This window comes from Fukomys damarensis, unplaced genomic scaffold (genome assembly GCF_012274545.1).
Source record: "Fukomys damarensis isolate Sample0158 unplaced genomic scaffold, DMR_v1.0_HiC HiC_scaffold_21, whole genome shotgun sequence".
NCBI lineage: Eukaryota > Metazoa > Chordata > Mammalia > Rodentia > Bathyergidae > Fukomys > Fukomys damarensis.
Genome location: NW_022900933.1, coordinates 13,153,859 through 13,174,947, shown reverse-complemented (window position 1 = coordinate 13,174,947; position 21,089 = coordinate 13,153,859). Strand labels below are relative to the sequence as shown.

At 41.1% G+C, this 21,089-nt stretch overlaps 1 protein-coding gene and 1 long non-coding RNA gene across 8 annotated transcripts in view; one reads left to right on the top strand and one right to left on the bottom strand.

Moving 5' to 3' along the window:
• The window catches only part of Slc8a3 (solute carrier family 8 member A3), a 151,948-nt gene that overhangs the window by 29,585 nt on the left and 101,274 nt on the right, over positions 1–21,089 (top strand). The window lies entirely within an intron of this gene.
• LOC104877075 overlaps positions 8,055–21,089 on the bottom strand; it is a 30,855-nt gene continuing 17,820 nt past the window's right edge. For both annotated transcript variants that reach the window (XR_784506.2, XR_002024670.1), the window contains exon 4: positions 8,055–8,321. This is a non-coding gene — a long non-coding RNA (uncharacterized LOC104877075). The remainder of the gene's footprint in view (positions 8,322–21,089) is intronic.

Below are 21,089 nucleotides of genomic sequence, written 5' to 3'. Positions count from 1 at the left end.
GAAGGCTGCAAGACTCAGAGTCCCTGATTTAGCAAATCCAGAGCTGACCACAAGCTCCACAGCAGGATGAAACTGGCCTCTGCCCAGATCAACAGAAGACATTCCTAGGGGTGTTGCTGAGTGGAACAAATCTCAAAGCCACCAAGGTCATTTCTCCCTTTTACCCTATGCTTGTCTGTCCTCAACGGAGACTGGTGTCAGCAGATAATTTGCTTTCACTTCCAAGTGTGCTATTTGGGTACTGAGTCACTTTGAAATCCTCTTCTTGGGCTTGGGTTTCCAGAGTAGCCTGTGCTCCAAATTGAGATAGAAAGTTTCCCTGCCACTCATGCCTGCCAAGGTAGAGTGGCAGCTCCCCTTGTGCTTCTCCCTGTCCGCTCCTCCCCTACTGGACAGTTGGCCAGCAGGACTCAGCTAGAGCCAAAGGGCACCCCTTCTTGTCCCAAGAGCTGTAACCTGAGGCCAGGAACTCCCAGAAGCCAGGGTATTCTCATCCACAGGTGGCACATTATGTATCTCTAGCCAGGGCTTAGGGCTGGGGTGAAAAATAGGACTCTCCTTTTGTATCACCTCTGGGGAATATCCACAGGATCATATCAGGAAGGACTTGTGAGGCTGTAACTGGGCTGAAATGTAGAGGTGAAGAGAAAAGACCAACTATCTTAGCCAACCCTCGTGCTGGGTTTAGAGATAGAAAGAACTTCAGGCAATAGAGAAACTAGGAGTCTTCATTTCACTGAGATGTGTTAGTATGAAATCACCATTATCTGTCCAATAGTGGGCCAATCCTAGGGAGAAAAACTTTTAATCACTGTCTTCTTTAGCCTACTACCCCAGAAGCTTCTTCTGTTCCACAGGAATAGAAATTACTACTGTATACATGAAGCAGGTGATCTTCTTATCGGACTAGAATCTTTCAGAATCCCTCCTAACCTAGTCTGTTTCATAAACTAGACCAGTGCTTCCCAAACCTCTCCTATCCCAGGTTCTGCCTGCCACTCCTCCTGGAATCTATATTTTAAGAGCCTGTTAGCTGATAAATGATTTCTATTTTTCTTATACAATACAGCAAGAGAAAACTAATGTTAATATCACAAGTTAATATAACTAACCAAATTAGAGGGAAACAACATCTTTATTAACCTTTGTGGACAGTTGGATGAACACATGCTGTCTATTTTTGGAACTGAGGAGAGAGTAGAATGAATACAGCCAAGAGCTGGCTATAAAAGGAACTAACTATGTAAAATGCTTTGAAAAATATTAGGCTACCGACGGATGGAAGCCAGGAGGTGGGTGTCAACCCTTCAGAGCACACTCAGCAGACATTTGGGGAGCTCGTCCTTTCTGACGATGAAGATGAGTATGTGTGACCGTGGCTTTGGAAGAGGGGACCACCAAGGACTGTGGCCACACAGAGGCAAACCTCTTTCCTGCTTTCTGTCAGGGATTTGGTTTGAGGTCATTAATGGGGACTTGCATACCTCTCCGCTGGTCCATTCTGAAGGACTTAGTAGGAAGAAATGACTCATTGGAGCACACACATAATTTGACTTACGGAACACACACAGATCTAAATAGAGGTTGGTCTCAGGAGTAAGTAGTCCTCATGCAGACCACATCCTCAGAGCAGCATAGCACCCGTTTCAACCCTCTTGTCTAGCAAGGTGCCGCAGGGACGTAATGTCTGCTGAATGAATCAGTGATGGGTTATGAGTGAACTCCTGGCACACACTCTGCTTGTATCACCTCTACGCTGCGTCAAGCCCAGAGAGACCTGGGATTGGATTGTGTCTCTCAGGCGTAAGGATCAAGAAGGGCTCACCATTCTTCACTTTCTATCCCTTCCTCCTCTCTTCTCCTAGTTTCAGCGAGACCCATAGTACTCTCTGGACACTGGTGTTCATGTCTGAGCCCTGCACATCCTGATCCCCTCCTGGCTCCAGCTGTTCAGAGGGGCCATTCCTCCACTGCTCAGTTACCTCTGAGCTTGCACTGCCTTTGATGCTCAGGAGACACCCTGGAATTCAATTAAGCATTTCCTCCAGGAAACATGTATTTATATCCTGTCTGCGCCTTGTAATGACAGCCCCCTGCCATTGCACAGCAAGCTGCCCTGCTCAGCTGCCCAGAGCCTTTCCCTAGGAGGGAACTGATCTGCCTAGCTCAGATTGGATGCACTTGCAGCACCTCCTTGAGCAGAATGGGCCTGGTTTGGAGTAGCAGGGGGCTCCTGCAGTCCTGCTCTGCTCTTGGCCATGAGCTGCTCTGCCCAGGATTGTTCTTATGGGTGGGAGGTCATGGGAGCAAGACAGCCCCGTTCTCTTGTCAAGGTCCATCCACTTGGTCTCCTCACCTCCTGGGGGTTGGAAGGGAAAGGAAAGATGAATGAGGGCTTCTGCCTCTTTCTTATGTTAGTTTGGGGAAAGAGGGTAGAAGACTGATAGAGTCACCATCGGCATTTTACCTGGGTAACTCAAATAAGTCCATAATCCCTTCCTACTGCGTGCTTCAGACTTCACTGTGTGAGTTATAGTCAAAAGCAAAGGGGAAGCCAGGCATGGCAACACATGCCTGTAACCCCACCACTCCAGGAGGCTGAGGCAGGAGAATCACAAGTTCAAGCCCATCCTGAGCAACTTAGTGACTTCATGAGATCCTCTCTCAAAATAAAAAATAAAAAAGACTGGCAAAGTAGCTCAGGTAAAGATCCTAGGTTCAATCCCCAGTACCACGAAAAAGAAAGGAAGGTTGGAAGGAAGGAGGGAAGGAAGAAAAAATGGAACGAAAGACAGAAAGAGGTTAGAGGAAAGAAGGGCTTCCAGGGGGAGGTTCACTGTTCCTCAGTGATCCTCAGCCCCCAGTGCAGAAGGCCAGAGTTCATTCTCCAGCTTTGTTATATAGAGGCTGTAATTAAAACTTCTTCAATGCCTATTTGTAAATAGAGGCAAACAAACAAACAAATAGCCACTCTCTTTATAGCCCATACCCAAAGTCCATTTATTTCTTTTATTATGGCTATTTTAATGGCCTCCTCTTCCCTGTTAATCTCCCCAGTCCTGGTTCCTTCACAGGTCTTAAATAACTGCCAGCAGCTCCAGCCCATGCTCCTAGAGCTCCGTGATTTTCCATCCTTCCAAACAATTAAAGCTCGGAGCCACTGAATACACCTCCTGCAGCAGATCAAGGTCCTGAGCTGCAAGTGTGTTACCTGCTTGTCCTGACATGCGGAAATGTCACCTGTTTTCCTCTGCAAAGGGAAGCAGGCCCGGCTGGGGCACAGTGGTGATTGTTCTTGGCAACCTAGGAGCAATGGAGGGACAAAAGGAGAGTACCCACTAATAGGTGGGTAGGAGAAGGCACTGAATGCACACCAAAGAGCCAGAAGACAGAATTTTGCCTTATCCTTGACACAGGGAAATCACCAATAACAGAAGTATGAAAGCAGCTATGTGGTTTGAAGCCCATATTCAGAGAGGGAGTAAGAGAGCCATGTGATTAAATTCAGGGGTTTGTTATCAGACAGATGGAAGTGGAGTCTCAAATTGGCTACATGTTGGTAGTGATCTAAAGAAAGTTACCTCACCCTTCAATTTACTCACATATGTAACGTGGATATTAAAGTACCTATCTTTCAGGGCTACTCTGAGGATCGAGTACAATAGTGCAAGAGAAAACATTTGCCTCAATTACTCACCAGGATAGGATGTGCTTGGTATTAGCTAAGTAACTAGTAGAATCTTGGCCATGTCCCAGCTCTTCTGACCTACCTGGGCCAGCGTTTTGCTCTGGTTTTCCCATCAGTAACTAAATTTCCTCCTGGTGCCCAAGGTTAGCTTCAAGGAAGAGACAGCTGATCTAAAGATAGCAAGTCAAAGAGTATTGTCTGGAGGAAGATGGAGGGAAATGTCATTATCTGGGCTTCCTTTGACAACCTCAGGGAACGTGACAGGCTGCTCCCTAGGGAGAGAACAGCCCCAGGCCAGGGCAGAAGGTGACCTTGAAGCCGAGTTCTCTGCATCCTGATGTGGACTTTATCTGGCTTCCTTGAACGATGAAGGGAAAGGAAGAAGGAATGCAGAGAGTAAAAGAGAATAAAAAGACAGGGAGGAAGAAAGGCTGGGGGGAGGATGGGCAAAGCCTTCTTGTCTCAAGGATAATTACATGTGCAACCACTTGCCCGTGGGACTCTGGGACTGGAACAAGGGCAATAATTACAGAATGGGCCTCAGAGGGCTTTTGGCCAGCTCTGGGTAGAGTATAGGCAGGACAGAGGTGTCTCCTGGACCGACCTCCCAGGCCCTGCTGTATCTGTGTCCTTCACCCAGAGCCTATTAGTGACCGAGAGGCTTCAGTGGAGCATTATGGTTAAAAGTAGTCACGCTGATGGACTTGGGTGATGAAAGCCTCCAGCCCTGCTCTTGATGGCCAAGTGATCTGAGTGAGATCCTTAACCTTCATGCTGTCAAAAGTGCAGCCCCTTCCTCACACAGCCCTCAAAGAGGAATTTCTCTGACTAAAGAATTAACTATTTTCCTGCCTGATCCTGATTTTCCTGATCAGACAGGTCATATGTCTTCCTTTATTTTAATCTTTATATTTGCCATTCCGAAGCAAGGCTGTTTTCTGTCATCTAATGAAGTGTCAAATGATAATATTGCCATTTCTTCAGTATTTACCATGTACCAATATGCCAGGTACTTTAGAAATATGTGGCCCAATTTATGAGCCTTGCACTGAGCCTCCAGTGGTACAACCACTGGAGCCCTGCAGGGTCCTTTTCCAATCTCATGTGGTTGTTGACAGAAGTAATTCTCCCATGGCTGTAGAACTCATGCCTTATTTATTTATTTTTTTAAGGCTAGCAGCAGAGAAAATAGAATTTCTCACCTCTTTTAAAAGGATCACCAGATTAGTTTAGGCCCTTTCAGGATAATTTCCTTCAAAGTTAAAGCTTAAAAGTCAACTAATTAGGGACGTTAATAATATCTGCAAAATCCTTCACCTGGCATATAACATTACCATGTTCACAGATCTCACTCCCATTTGAAGGGGAAAAATGATCATGCCATATAGGCCATGGACTTGGGAGAGGGGAGGAGTCCCAGTGCTACATAAGAATCTGCCTCACCGGGGATTTAGCTCAGTGAGTGGTTCCACCCCCTGCCTTGCAAGTGCAAGGACCCGAGTTCAATTAAAAAAAAAAAAAAAAAAAAAAAAAAAAAAAGAAAAAGAATCTGCCTTCTTTGTTATGTGGTCTCAGAAAAATTGACTAGTTTCTCTAAGGTTCAATTTCCTTACCTAGAAACAAAAAGCAATAAGACCAGCCAGGGTTATTACAAAGACTGAATGACAAATATTATATTAAAAAAGTAAAACAAAATACCCAATCGGGTTAGCTTTATAAAGAAATATGTTTATTTGGCTCATAGTATGAAGGCTGAAAATTCACAATCAGACAGCCCAATAGGTTCAGTCCCTGCTGATGGTCCAGCAGTGGATGGTGTCATGGTAGAAATGTATGCAAGAAAGTTCACATCACAAGACAGAAAACCTGAGATTCAGTAAATAGGCAAGCACAGGCTTCCCCGCCCCCCAGTACCAGGGCTGGAACTCAGGACCTTGCACTTGTAAGGCAGGTGCAGCACCACTGAGCTAAATCCCCAGCCCTAGCACAGGTTTTATAACATGTCATCGTCAAAAGAACTCAACCCATGAGAACCTTCTCAATCCCTTCTGAGGGCAACTCCCTCAATGACCTAAGAACCTCCTACTAAGCCCCACCTTTTAAAGGTCCGCCACCACTCACATTGGACTCTAAGCACCAAGCCTCCAACCAACACACAAACCCTTGGAGATCACATTCAGGGATGTCCAAACCATAGCATGAGTATATAACAATTACCCATCTATTCCTCTTGTTCACCTATCCTTTAGTCTCCATGATTTGAAGTTGCATAGGAAACCATTCTAAGTTGCCAAAATTTTGCCAAAAAGTACACTTGATTCTCAACTTTCATAGTAGTTAAAATGTTCTACACAGCTACTGCAGACACTGAATTAGTGAATAGCAAAGCATTTCTCTGGCAAAAATGCAAGGTTCCTACAAGCTTCTGGTCACATTTTCACCAACTGGTCGATAGGTAACAGTGTCTCATGTGTGTTTCTATTTAAGGAAACCTTATTTAAAATACATTGTTGATTCATTCACTCTGAACTCATGGATAACAAAACTGTTCTCAAGCCTAAACACAGTTTAATTACACATATTTTTTCCTATGGCAAATCAGAGGCTTTTCCCACTTAGGGAAAGTAGGTAGTATGTCAGCACTATGCTTAGGGATTTGTTTTAAATAGGAAAATCACCAAAAATAAACACAAAAATGTGAAAAATCTGACACTAATTAGACCTCAAAAAGGTTACCTAGTCCCGTCATGAGAATTAAAACAAGAAGGCAGAATATAGTCTTCTTGATTGATCCCAGGTAGGACATGCAGGCAAATCACTCAAAGTTATAAATACATAAAAATATATGTGTAAATAACATGTTTTATTTTCTTAAATCTTTTTTTTTTTTTAATGTAGAGGAGCTAGAGTTAGTCGGAAGCAAAGTCTCTTTTCCCTTGTTGAGCCTTTCTGGAGAATAGTCATTCTTTCAATACATTTTACAACTCTCTTATGCACCATTAAAAGAGAGAAACTGAGTCACCACTGGTTAAAAAAATTCATGTTTTCTGTTCACTCAGTTCTGAGAGATCAAGTGCGCTAAGGGAATTTTTTGAAGACGGGGTCAGTGCCCAGTCTCATTGCAGACCCAGATTCCTGCCAAAGGTAATTTGGCTTCAACTTTCCTTCTGCTTTCTTCCCTTCCTTCCACACCTCTGCTTTACAACCGGCTTCCCCTGTGCTCCTGTCTCTGTGTCTCCTGTTAGTGGCATCAGAAGCTCCCCCTCCTCCTACCCTGATAACCAAAGCACATTAGAGCTCAGCAGCAACAACTGTGTTCCTGGATGTGGCAGCTGTGTGCTGGGACACAGCAGCTGGAGGACAAAAAATGGGACTGAGGATTCAATGTTGGGGACAGAATAGGAAACAATGATCTGCTTGGCAGTTTGGCTATCTTTGGGTACCAAGCCTGCCATCTGTGGGGAGTCCTCCTATATAATTAGTTAGCAAAACAGAACAGAACCCTGCTTTTGTAGCTGATACAGCAGGGTAACATCTCTGGTGAGAGGGCTGGGGCACTAAATTGCCTTCACTGAAACATTAAATAGCAAAGTGAAATCCATATTTAGGAATTACACTTAGGTGCAGGTGTGGGTGGGCAGGCATCACCCAACCCAGCTGGCATGGCTGCTGCTGTCTGCAGTGATGTATTGAATTTAATAACGGAGGTATAGGAAATTCAGAGTGATTTAGGGGCTTTGTGTAAATTGATAAGTGAAATGCTTGGAAGTGGATGCGGAATGCCTCCCCAATACTCTTTAATTTTGAAACCCCAAACTCAAGCATTGGCAAAAAGTAAAAATGAATTGCATGTGATTTAATCAAGATTTTCTGTGTCTTGCACGAACCACATCTTATAATAAGAATTATGCCTTTTCATTTCACACCAAGTCAGCTACAAGTCTGTGGGTACCTAGTAAGACCAGGGTCTGGGGCTAAAAGGGGCTACGCAATGTTTTCATTTAACAAAGTTCAGCTGAGCACCTTCCTGGACTGGCACTGTTCTTTTGCTCTCCTATGAAGATTAACATTACAGAGTGTCAGGCCTGAAGGAGCACGTGTGTTATCAGGAGACATCAAGCAGCTGAGCCAATAAAATGATGCTGCCATCTTAGAAACAGTCCGAACACTCATGGAGTTTACGGCCTTTAGAGGAAGGTCAAACATGCACTTGTGCTCATTAAAAAATAACTGTTGGAGACAGTAAGAGAGGAATGCAATTGACAACCGAAATCTACAGACTGTAATGACTATACAAATTATTTTAAAAGATCATTATAAGCTGGTAGCTACCCAAAAGACTTCTTTTTAGAAGTAGATTGGGGGCCAAATCTTGAAGGGTGAATTATTTTTGTTTCTTACTTCCTATAAAAGCTGTTTGAGTCAAATGGAGGTGCATGGGAAGGCATGGCAGCAACAGACACAGAAGTCTTTTCTGATATCAGAATCCAGCTCTTCAGGTCCGAATGTGCTCTTCCAGCCCACAGTGGTTGGGTCCTTCCTATGTACCGAGTGTTTTGCCACACAAGGGGGACATGCAGAGAAATCGGACAACACCCAGTCACCATGCTGTTGAGTTCAGAGAAGGAAGAGACTGAAAAACAAAGACAGTACAATGAGATAAGAACAGTAGGAGTCTGGTAGCGACACTGCTGGGGAACTCACAAGAGGACATGACTAAGGAGGAGGGAAAGCCAGAAGCCCTGGGTGTAGGGGAAGGAGTCACAGAGGACAAGCAAACCCTAAGATTCTTGTTACTGAGAAGCAGCAAGCCAGTGGGGCCACTGAAATGGATCTACAAACCCCAGGGATAGCACTGAGGTGGGCTCTCTTATCACAGAGAAAAACACATTGCTAGGTAGAAGGAGTCACACTGTGATGTCAGTCAGGGAGTCGGAGAAAGAACTGATGTAAGAAAGGTATTGTTTCCTGAGGACATAAAAGGATGTCGGGGTGGCTCAGTAAGAGGGTGAAATTCCTTCTAGGATTATTAAATGGCAGCATTTAACTTGTGGTTAATATACATTAGTTGATTTATGGTACTCATTAAAACTAGGGATTATTTTTCAATCTCTCAATCAAAGCCTCACCATTCTTAAAAAGTCCGAGGAAAATTGTTTTGTTGATAAATACATTAGAAGAGGGACCCACGGACTTTTTTGTCCTTTTGAAGAGATTCACAAATGAAACAAATATTCATACTCTGTTAATGAATATTTTGAATGAATGTTTTAGAGTCCTGTTTGCTATCATATATTGGACCTGACTAAGCTCTAAAGCCAGGGAATTTAAATCTCCACATGGTCGTTTACTAGCTACATACCATGGGCCAAGACATGGAACCCAAGAGCATGGAACACAGGGGGTTCAAATGATCTGAATCTTGGATCTTTCATTCCCTAGCTATGTGACTTTGGGTAATGTATTTAACCTGGTTCTGCCTCCTCTTTTACTCATACAACAGGAATACTAGTGTCTACATGTAGCTTTGCAGTAAGGTCTAAGTGGGATAAATTTGTTGAATATTCTTCAAATGCTATCGCATAATGGTAAATTCTTGGTAAATGCTAGCCAGTTAACTAATCCACCACTGCCCAAACCTCATAGCCAGGACTAATGGAAGGAGTCTATGAGGGAATACATTTAAATCACTGGGCCCCATGTCTAACACAGAATAAGTGCTCAATAAATTAACTGTTGTTATGATCGGTTTTATTACCATCCTTTGCTCCATAAGCTTTGTGTTTTTCTAGCTGTTTAACAGAGCAAGGTTCCAGCAAAAGTATCGATTTCACTGAGGCCCAACTGTGTATGTGGCTGCATGCTAGCAGGAGTACACAACTTGTGGCCCTCAGGCCACTTTCCCTCTTTTTAAAAATGTTATAATAACAAATATTAAAAAGGAAGTTTCCTTACTTATATACATTAATGATATTACATATTTTATATGCTGCCCCAAGACAATTTATCTTCACTCAAAGTGAGCTAGGCAAGCCAAAAGTTTAAACACTCCTGCCAGCATCCAGAGAGGTGTGGACTTTTTCCTGCCCTTGAGGAGCATATAGTCTAATTAAGGAGGTATAATCAATTGGAAAAGGAGAGCATGATACACAGAACAGTGTGTGGTAAATTCCAAGTGCTCCAGGTACAGGTTCATCAGCAAGATCTCACTGAAGCTGCATAAAGTCTAGGGAGAAGGGTGTGACTTGAATTGGGCTTTCAGGAGAAGGGATGAGAGAACTGGTAATGAATGCACAACTACATTACCTACCAGGCCCTATGTAAAAGTATTCTTAGCCGGGGCCAGGGGAGGTTTCCATCCCTTCTCTTCAGCACTGTACACTACAGTCCCTTCTCACCAGGACGGCTCAGCCACTCCGGCAGGCCTCCTCCCAGGCAAGGAGCTGCAGGTGTGAACCCCACATCCTCATCTGCCCCAAGACCCTTGGGATCACACCAGCTTTCTTAAGACTTTTGCACTCTGTTCTGTTTATTCTGATGGCAGTAGGAAAGGGGGCGTGCACATTGTCAGCTGGGAAAGAACACCAGTATCTCCTTCTTGGAAGCACCTTTAATCTAGTTTCTGGTGCTTCCTTCACTTGGTTTGGCAGGCATAGTTTTATTCTTTCCTTCATGAAAGGGCAGAGAGAAGTCAAAAATCTCCCCCACTAATCAACAAGCCAGGAGCCCCTCCTTCTCTTGGGTATTTTATAGGTGGGCAAGAGAGGGCTTCAGAAGTGAGGCTAGGAGTGGCTGAACCAGTTCAGTTGCCTTTTGCCAAGTCCTGAGAGAGGTGTCTGTCTTAACTATCAGTGCCAACTTAAGTTTGGGGAGACCCAAGGCCTCTTTGCCTCAGCCAGTGTTGGGAGAGCAGGAATGTTGCATCCGATGCCCTGTTAAATATGTGAGGCACATTAGCCCAGTCCCTGACTCTGGGCAGGTGTTTTCTTAGTAGTAGCCAAGGGGAATCCTGCTATATTATTTTCCTCTTTGCTTTACCTCCAAGGTGGCTAAGAACCTTTGCTTGTCCCCACATTGCAAGACGAACACAGTCCTAAGCCTGCATTCATGCCAGTATCCTTCTCCCACCCGAGAGTGTAGAAGACAGAGCTTACACATCTTCATTCCATAAAGGTTTACTGAGGCCAGCTCTGTGTAAAGCACACTGGCACCGTCTTTTCTGAACTCTGCATTAAGGTGGGTGGTTTGTTAATTTTAAGAGACAAAGGAAATAGAGGGCTGTTGTAAGCAGAACTCAAAATTTTCACCTTCCAGGAGCTTAGAGTTGGTGCAACGAAGGAAGACTTTTGAATGGGAGTTGAGTGCCCTTGATCCCAATGGGTATTGCAGTGCGCCAAGCTATGAGATGAGCCCGGAGCAGGAAGAAACCCCTGGCTCAAAGGATCCATCACTTCTAAGCTGCTTCATAGACTGTTGGGAGAGTGCATAATCATTCACTCATTCTTTTCTTCAGCCAACAAAAATGTCTCAGTCCCTACTATATATATGTATGAGGCACTCTTGTAGGTACTGAAGGTGTAGTGGTGAACAAAGCAGGTAACAGCCCTGCCCCTTGAATGTACATTCTAGCAAGTGAATGTCTCCTTCTCAGTGGACATTCTGGGCTGTTCTCCCCCAGTCTTGCAGCTGATAGCTCCACTGGGTCACACAGACCATCAAGATGCCATGCTGGCTCCCCATCCACACAAGGATGTGGCAGTATGAGCAGGTCTACCTCCGTCACCACTGCCTTCCTTCTGCCCAAAACAAGATCTCAGGGAGGAGCGACCGTCCATCCCCCCTTCCTGAGGAGTGACAGGGAGGTGGATGGAAGGGACTGAGAGGTGTGATGGATGGAGGCTCTGTGGATGAATTCTCCTGACACAGAGAAGCAGAAGCCTTACTGAAAGGACAGGCCGCCCTGAGTCATCCATCCTCCTCCTGGAAAGTGAGCCGGGCACCACACTCCCCAGACTCAAATGAACAGGGTGCTAGAAGATTTCCAAATTAGCCTCAAAAATGTTTTCACGAGCTCCCAAATCAGACAAGCCGGTGAGTTGTTTGTTTTGTTTTATCTTTTGGGGGGTGCACATCATTGTGTTTAGCATGCAATCTTTTCCCCCATTGTTTATTGGTACATTTAAAGCAAACAATAAGGTTACATTTATCATTGGGATCTTGTACCTTTACATGATCTGTCTTGGTTCTTATTTTTCCCCGTACCCCTGCCCTCCCTTCACCCCCTTCACCTTCCCTATTTACAAAGACTTTGTTTCCATGTTTTCCTTTTTTCACATTTTTTCTTTTCCCTTTTCCTTTCCTCTCCTGGAAAGTGAGCCGGGCGCCACACTCCCCAGACTCAAATGAACAGGGTGCTAGAAGATTTCCAAATTAGCCTCAAAAATGTTTTCACGAGCTCCCAAATCAGACAAGCCGGTGAGTTGTTTGTTTTGTTTTATCTTTTGGGGGGTGCACATCATTGTGTTTAGCATGCAATCTTTTCCCCCATTGTTTATTGGTACATTTAAAGCAAACAATAAGGTTACATTTATCATTGGGATCTTGTACCTTTACATGATCTGTCTTGGTTCTTATTTTTCCCCGTACCCCTGCCCTCCCTTCACCCCCTTCACCTTCCCTATTTACAAAGACTTTGTTTCCATGTTTTCCTTTTTTCACATTTTTTCTTTTCCCTTATTTCCTTTCCCCTCCCCTTCTGACTTCCCCTTTAGCCATTTTCTTCCTATTTTACACTAGCAATTATGCCATTTGAACCTTACTTACACTTTTAGTTTTCACACCAGAGAAACTACTTGGTATTTACTCGTATGTCCTATTTATTTCACTTAAGAGTTTAGGTATACTTTGTTTCCATTTTTCCTTTTTTCACATTTTTTCTTTTCCCTTATTTCCTTTCCCCTCCCCTTCCGACTTCCCCTTTAGCCATTTTCTTCCTATTTTACACTAGCAATTATACCATTTGAACCTTACTTACACTTTTAGTTTTCACACCAGAGAAACTACTTGGTATTTACTCGTGTGTCCTATTTATTTCACTTAAGAGTACAGGTTCGATGTGCATCCATTTAGCTATGAATGACTCTAGTTTCTCATTCTTTATGACTGAATAGTATTCCATTTTATAGAAAAACCACATCTTCTTTATCCAATCTCCAGTTGATGGGCATTTGGGTTGTTTCCAAGTTTTATCTATTACAAACTGTGCCGCTACAAATATGTATGCACATATATCACTGTGGTATGATTCTTTTAATTTTGGGGGGAAGATACCCAGCAGAGAGATAGATAGCTCTAATCCTAGTTCTTTGAGGTGCCTCCAAATTGATTTCCACATTGGTTGCACCAGTCTGCACTCCCACCAACAATGGAGAAGGGTTCCTTTCTCCCCACAGCCCTGCCAACATTTGTTATTGGTTGATTTCTTGCTAGCAACCATTCTTTGTGGGGTAAGGTAGAATCTCAGTGTTGTTTTCATCTGCATCTCTCAAATGATCAGTCACATTGGTTGCACCAGTCTGCACTCCCACCAACAATGGAGAAGGGTTCCTTTCTCCCCACAGCCCCGCCAACATTTGTTATTGGTTGATTTCTTGCTAGCAACCATTCTTTGTGGGGTAAGGTAGAATCTCAGTGTTTTCATCTGCATCTCTCAAATGATCAGTGATGTTGAACACTTTTCATATATTTATTTGCTGCTTACTTGTTCATCTGAGAAATGTCTGTTAATTTCAGATGCCCATTTTTTAATTGGGTTTTTGTATTTGGGAGGGGGTCTGATTTTTTTAGTTCTTTATATATCCTAAATAATAGTCCTTTGTCTGAGGAGTAGCTGGTAAAATTTTTTTCTCACATTGTAGGTTGTCTCACAGCTCTGTTGGTGGTTTTCTTGTATTTGATGTTGAACACTTTTCATATATTTATTTGCTGCTTACTTGTTCATCTGAGAAATGTCTGTTAATTTCAGATGCCCACTTTTTAATTGGGTTTTTGTATTTGGGAGGGGGTCTGATTTTTTTAGTTCTTTATATATCCTAAATAGTAGTCCTTTGTCTGAGGAGTAGCAGGTAAAATTTTTTTTCTCACATTGTAGGTTGTCTCACAGCTCTGTTGGTGGTTTTCTTGTGCTGCAAAACTTTTTAATGCAATGAGATACCAATTGTTGATTCTTTATGCAAGTTCTCATGCTGCTGAGGATTTGTTCATGAAGTCTTTTCCTATGTGAATATCTTTGAGAGTTCTACCTAATTTATTTTCCAGTAAGTTTAGTGTTTCTGTTTTATTTTATTTTGTTTTGTTTTGTTTTTTGTTTTTTGTTGTTGTTGTTGTTTTTTGGTACCGGAGATTGAACTCAGGTCCTTGCGCTTGCAAAGCAGGCCACCGAACCTCCTAATTTATTTTCCAGTAAGTTTAGTGTTTCTGTTTTATTTTATTTTGTTTTGTTTTGTTTTTGTTGTTGTTGTTGTTGTTGTTGTTGTTTGGTACCGGGGATTGAACTCAGGTCCTTGTGCTTGCAAAGCAGGCCACCGAACTGCTGAGCTAAATCCCTGGCCCCTAGTGTTTCTGTTTTAATATTTAGATCTTTAACCCACTTGGATTTTAGTTTAGTGCATGGTGAAAGATGCAGGTCTAGTTTTAATCTTTGACAAACTGAAATCCAGTTTTCCAACACCATTTATTAAAGAGGCTATCTTTCCTCCACTGAGGATGTTGGCTCCTTTGCCAAAGATGAGGTGTCTGAGTATGTCTAGAGTTGTTTCTGCATCTTCTAATCTATTCCATTGATTCTCGGGACTATTTCTTTGCCATTGCCATGCTGTTTTATCACAGTGGCTTTATAGTATAGTTTCAAGTTGGGCATTGCGATACCCGCTGCCATGTCTCTGTTGCCTACACTGGCTTTAGCTATTCTAGAGCTTTTCTGGTTCCAAATGAATTTTTGGATTGCTTTCTCAAGTTCTGTGAAGTATATTGTTGGAATTTCAATTGGGATTGCATTGAATCTGTACAGCCATTTTGGAAGTACGGCCATCTTCACTATGTTGATTCTTCCTACCCAGGAGCAAGGGATGTCTTTCCGTTTTCTTATATCTTCTTCTATCTCCTTTTTCAGAGTGCTGCAGTTTTCAATGTAGAGGTCTTTTGTCTCCTTTGTTAGAGTGATTCCTAGATATTTCATTTTTTGGATGTTATTATAAAGGGAATTGTTTCCCTAATTTCTCTCATTGAGTCTGTTATTTGTGTACAAGAGGGCTATTGATTTTCGAGGGCTGACATTGTATCCGGCTACTCTACTGAATCTATCATTTAAGCCTAGAAGTCTTTTGGCAGTTCTTTTGGGTCGTCTATGTAAAGTATCATATCAGAAAATAGTGACAGTTTAAATTCTTCCTTTCCTATCTTCATTCCTTTTATTTATTTCTTTTGTCTAATTGCTGTGGCTAATGTTTCTAGAACTTTATTGCACAGGAGTGGTGATAGTGGACATCCTTGTCTTGTTCCTGATTTTGGTGTGAAGGTTCTCAGTTTTTGACTACTTAGTATGATGTTAGGTGTTGGTTTTTCATAGATAGGCTTTATCAAGTTGAGATAAAGACCATCTATTACAATTTTCTGTAGGGTTTTTATCATGAATGGTTGTTAAATTTTGTCAAATGCTTTTCTGCATCTATTGAGATGATCGTATGTTTTTTGTACTTGACTCTGTTAATATAGTGTATTACATTTATTGATTTATGTATGGTGAACCATCATTGAATCCCTGAAATAAATCTATCTTTGTCAGGATGTATGATCTTTTTATGATCTTCTGTATTCTGCTGGCCAGTATCTTATTGAGGATTTTTGCACCTATGTTCATTAGGGAGATTGGCCTATAGTTCTCATTTTTGCTTGGGTCTTTCTGGCTTTGGATCTGGCCAGTATCTTATTGAGGATTTTTGCACCTATGTTCATTAGGGAGATTGGCCTATAGTTCTCATTTTTGCTTGGGTCTTTCCCTGGCTTTGGAATCAAAGTAATACTTGCTTCCAGCAATGTATTAGAAAGTATTGCTTCCCTTTCAGTTTCATTGAAGAGTTTTGAAGAGTAGTGGCAAGAGTTCTTCTCTAAATGTCTTGTAGAATTCAGCAGTGAAGCTATCAGGACTTGGGATTTTCTTTGTTGGTAATGTTTTAATTACATTTTCAATTTCACTGAATGTAATTGGGGTTTTTAGACTTTTTATATCTTCTTCATTCAACTTTCGGAGTTCATATGTATCTATGAATCTGTCCATTTCTTCTGTATTTTCCATTTTATTAGAGTTTTTCAATTTCACTGAATGTAATTGGGGTTTTTAGACTTTTTATATCTTCTTCATTCAACTTTGGGAGTTCATATGTATCTATGAATCTGTCCATTTCTTCTGTATTTTCCATTTTATTAGAGTGCAGGTATTGATGATCCTCTGGATTTCTGGTGGATCTGTTGTGACTTCACCTTTTTTATTCCTAATTGCATGAATGTGAGCCTTTTCTTTTTTGATAAGGTTGACTAACAGTTTATTGGTTTTATTTATTCTTTTGAAAACCAACTCTTTGATTCATTTATTTTTTATATCATTCTGTTAGTCTCCATTCCATTAATTTCTGCTCTGTTCTTTATAATGTCCTCTCTTATATTCTGGTGGATCTGTTGTGACTTCACCTTTTTCATTCCTAATTGCATGAATTTGAGCCTTTTCTTTTTTGATAAGGTTGGCTAACGGTTTATTGGTTTTATTTATTCTTTTGAAAAACAAACTCTTTGATTCATTTATTTTTTATATCATTCTGTTAGTCTCCATTGCATTAATTCCTGCTCTGTTCTTTATAATGTCCTCTCTTATATGAGCTTTCAGTTTGTCTTACTCTTCTTTTTCTAGGAGCTTAAGGTTAAGCATTAGATTGTTTATTTGAGCTCATTCTGTTTTCCTAGTATGGGCATTTACTCCTATGAATTTCCCTCATAGAACTTCTTTCATTGTGTCCATAAATTCCTGTATGTTGTATTGGCATTATCATTTAATAGTAGAAACTGTCTAGTTTCTTCTTTAATTTCCTCTGTGACCCAATGGTTGTTCAGCAGGGTGTTATTTAATTTCCACGTGTTTGTGAAGTTCTCGCAGTTTCTTAGGCTATTGATCTCCAGTTTAATTGCACTATGGTCTGATAATATACAGGGATAACTTCAGTTCCTTTGCATTTACTTAAGCATGTTCTATGAGCTAGCATGTGGTCTATTTTGGAGAACAACTCACGTGCACCCAAAAAGAATGTATATTCTGATTTTGTGGGGTGGAACACTCTGTAGACATCTACTATGTCCATTTGTTCTAAGACTTCAGTTCTGTTATTTTTTTGTTGATTTTTTTGTCTAAATGATCTGTCTATTTGTTTCATTGGAGTATTGAGGTCCCCCACTATAATTGTATTAGTGCTTATTTCATTTTCATATCCATTAATATTTGTTTTGTATAGTTGCGACCATTAGTATTCAGTGCATATATATTTATGATTTTCATTTCTTCCTCTTTTTCCCTTTACAAGGATGTAGTGGCCTTCTTTGTCTCTCTCTTAATTAATTTTTTTGGTTTTGAAATCTATTCTGTCTGCAAATAAGATAGCTACCCCTGCTTTTTTCTGGGCTTCTGTCACATGGATAACTGTTTACTGTCCTTTATTGAATTTCTTTGCAGACTAAGTGGGTTTCTTGTATACACAATATTGTTGGATTTTGCTTCTTAATCCATTCTGCCAACCTGTTTCTTTTGATTGGTGAATTGCGGCCATTAACAATGATGCTTATAACTGTTATGTACTGGCTTTTCTTTGTCATGTTATTTTCCTGTTGTTGGTTCTTTTATTTTATTTTTTTATTTTAATTCTCTCCCTTTAATTTCTTGCCTTGCATGCTTTATTTGTTCTGTTGGTCCTTATGTAGTTGTGGTCTTCATTTTCTTTTTCCAGGATATTGTTTAGATAAGTTTGGAGCGCCGGTTTGGTATTCATGAAATTTCTAAGGTGTTCTTTGTCGTGGAAGTAACTTATTTCCCCATCAGTTTTGAAGGATAGTTTTGCAGGATACATCAGTCTAGGTTGGAGGTTGTTTTCTTTTAGGACTTGATTTGAAATACCTCACTCCAGGTTCTCCTTGACTTGAGGGTTTATGTTGAAAAGTCTGCTGTGATTCTGATGGGCTTTCCTTTGCATGTGATTTGTTTTTCTTTAACTTCTTGTAGTATTTTGTTCTTCTGTTGGGTTTCTGGGATCTTGATTATTATATATCTAGGTGTAGATTTTTTTTTTTTGATCATGGGTAGTTCTATATGCCTCACTATCTGTATGTCAAATTCTTCCCCTCTGTTTGGGAAGAATTTAATTAATTCTGTGAACAGGTCTTTTTTTTATGCCATTTTTACTTTCTCCTGCTACTTCATGGATTCCCATCAGTCTTATACTATTCTTGTTTGCATCATCTAAGAGTTGTTGGATGGATTTCTCATGGTCCCTTACTGTTTTTGGGCTTTCCTTTGCATGTGATTTGTTTTTCTTTAACTTCTTGTAGTATTTTGTTCTTCTGTTGGTTTTCTGGGATCTTGATTATTATATATCTAGGTGTAGATTTTTTTTTTTTGATCATGGGTAGTTCTATATGCCTCACTATCTGTATGTCAAATTCTTCCCCTCTGTTTGGGAAGAATTTAATTAATTCTGTGAACAGGTCTTTTTTTTATGCCATTTTTACTTTCTCCTGCTACTTCATGGATTCCCATCAGTCTTATACTATTCTTGTTTGCATCATCTAAGAGTTGTTGGATGGATTTCTCATGGTCCCAAGAGGTCTCTCTTTTCAAGGTCACTGACCACAATCCCATATTCTATATCTGAAATTCTATCTTCACATTCGTTTTTTTCTGCTGCAAATGCTTTCTATAGAGTTTTTAATCTGGATATCTGTTTGAATTTGTTTCATGATTCAATTTCCTTCTTGTTTGGCATTCAAGGTTTCCATTTCTTTCCTATGCTGGGCATTCATGGTTTCCATCATGGTCTGGAGCTCATCTGTTTTTTATCTGTTTCTGTTCTAGATTCTCTTATTGTGTCTTTCATTCTTCTCACCATCTCTGTGGTTATCTGGCAAATTATTTCTGTTTTGAATTTTTCAGAGCCTCATTTATCTGTTTTCCCCGTGCTATCAGTTCAGGGTGTCCAGATGGTTGACTGTCAGACTTTTCCACCTCATATTCCCCAGAGTTTACCTTTGGTGAGGTGGAAGTCTGCGTTTGTGCCTTGTTTAAATGTCTTCTTATTTCTCTTTTTGTTGTTGGTACTGTCCTTGGCTTAATTCCTGGGTTAATACTTTCATCTTCTAGCTACAGCTGGTCTTTAGGTTTTGAGTCTCTAATGATGCTGAGGCAATCTCATTTTCATTATACCAGGGAGGATAACTGATTAGATCAATCAAAACACCTTAGCCCAGGTGATACAATCAGCAACACAGTAACATCAAGCACAGTTTATAAAACAATAATCTGTGGTACTTATTAATCTACCACCTTTAACTGTGTGAATTAAATCAAAATTAATGACCAGCCCCCAAATATGTTTATAGTGAATAAACTCTTCAATATAGCAACTTTACTCTTCCAGATGGGGACTTAGAAGGAGTTGGGGAGGGAGGAATGGATAGATAGGGTAGAGAAAGGTTAGAAGTGAGGTCAGAGGACACAGGAAGACCACACAAACAGTAGGAAGCTGTTGAAGAGAAGAGGAGAAGACAGAACAAAATATTCCCAAGAACAGAACAAACTAACAGCAATAGGGAGGCTAGAGACTGTAATCACTTTCTTTTAAAACTAATGGCAATTGAGAAAGGAAGAGGAGAAGAAAAGGAAAAGAAAGAAAATCAATTAGAATTAGGATAGGAATGGGAACAAAAAGGGAGAGTAATGAAGATCAAGTTGGGGGAAAAGATAAGAAAAAGAAGATAAAGGAAAAAATTTTTGAGAAAAAAAAGATAAAAATTTTTAAATGATTAAAGATAAGAGAAAAATATTACTTTGAAAATAAAAAATACAAATAGAAATAGAGGGCCTCCTTCAGGGTGTGCCTCTGTTGACAGAGTAGGCAGTGTGGGCAGCAGGTCTAAGCTAATTAGTCTCCGCAAGCCAGCAGCTGTCCCCTGAGGCTCAGGCTGATTTCTGGCTGAAAGGCCCAAGTTGAGATCTCTGACCTCCTGCTGGGTCTGCAGGGTTCTACTGAAGGTTCCAGCTGCCCTTTCCCGGAAGTTAGACCAAGTTTCAATGTGATATGCTGGTCCCTCGGACTCACCAACTATGGTGGTGTGGTGTGCCTTTATCACAGAGATTTTCCTTACTTTTCCAGTGGGCTTCAATCTTCATCTAGGAGCTTCAGTGAGGCCCTCTTTCTCTTGTTCGTGGGGGCTGGGACATGGACACCACTGTGTTGGTGCCAGTGCAGCAAGTCTCCTCTGCCGTGTTGAGCCAAAGAGGCAGGCCTACGGAGGGTCTCATGCCACTTCCGTGTTCTTCTGGTGCTCTCTGCCGAAGAGGTGGGCCCACCAGAGGGGTGCAAGCTGCCACTGGTCTCTAGCATACAACCTTGAACAAGCGGTAGAAGCACAGAGTTTACACCGAAAATTTATCCAACTCTGGGCAGGTGGTATAAATAAGCATCTTTGTGTTTTCAGAGCAGAAGTTATTGATACTAATTATGTTAATAACTACAAAGCTGAATTTTCACAAATTATGAAGTAGGATACTATTGCTCCTTTTACAAATTAACTTGCTTCTGGATTCTTTGTAGATGGCCAGCTCCCCCAGTATTTTAAAAATATGATACGGTTTGTAAATACTTGATTTACAAACATTTTTTTTATATTCTATTCCCAGCTGGACTATTTGAATAAACCATGTGCTTTCAGCCAAAGAATCCTGGATTTCAATGCTATTTCTAACTCCTGCCAGGTATATTATCTTTTCATTGACTCTTCTGTGCTTCACAGTAGATGTTCCAGTCTGCTAGCTCCTTCCTTCCAGAAATGTAGGTTGTGACTCGGATATAGTATTTATTCCTTCATTTCTTCAAGACATTTTCATTGAGTATCTTCTATATGCCAAGCACTGTGCAAACTATCAAGGATGTGTTGTGACTATCCTCTTTCTAGATGATGACTATGAGATCATATTAGAACAATAATCCCACTTTGTCCAGGCGTGGTGCCTGTAATCCTAGCAATCTGGAAGGCTGAAACAGGAGGATCACATGTTCAAGTCTGTCCTGGGCAATTTAACTACTTCGAG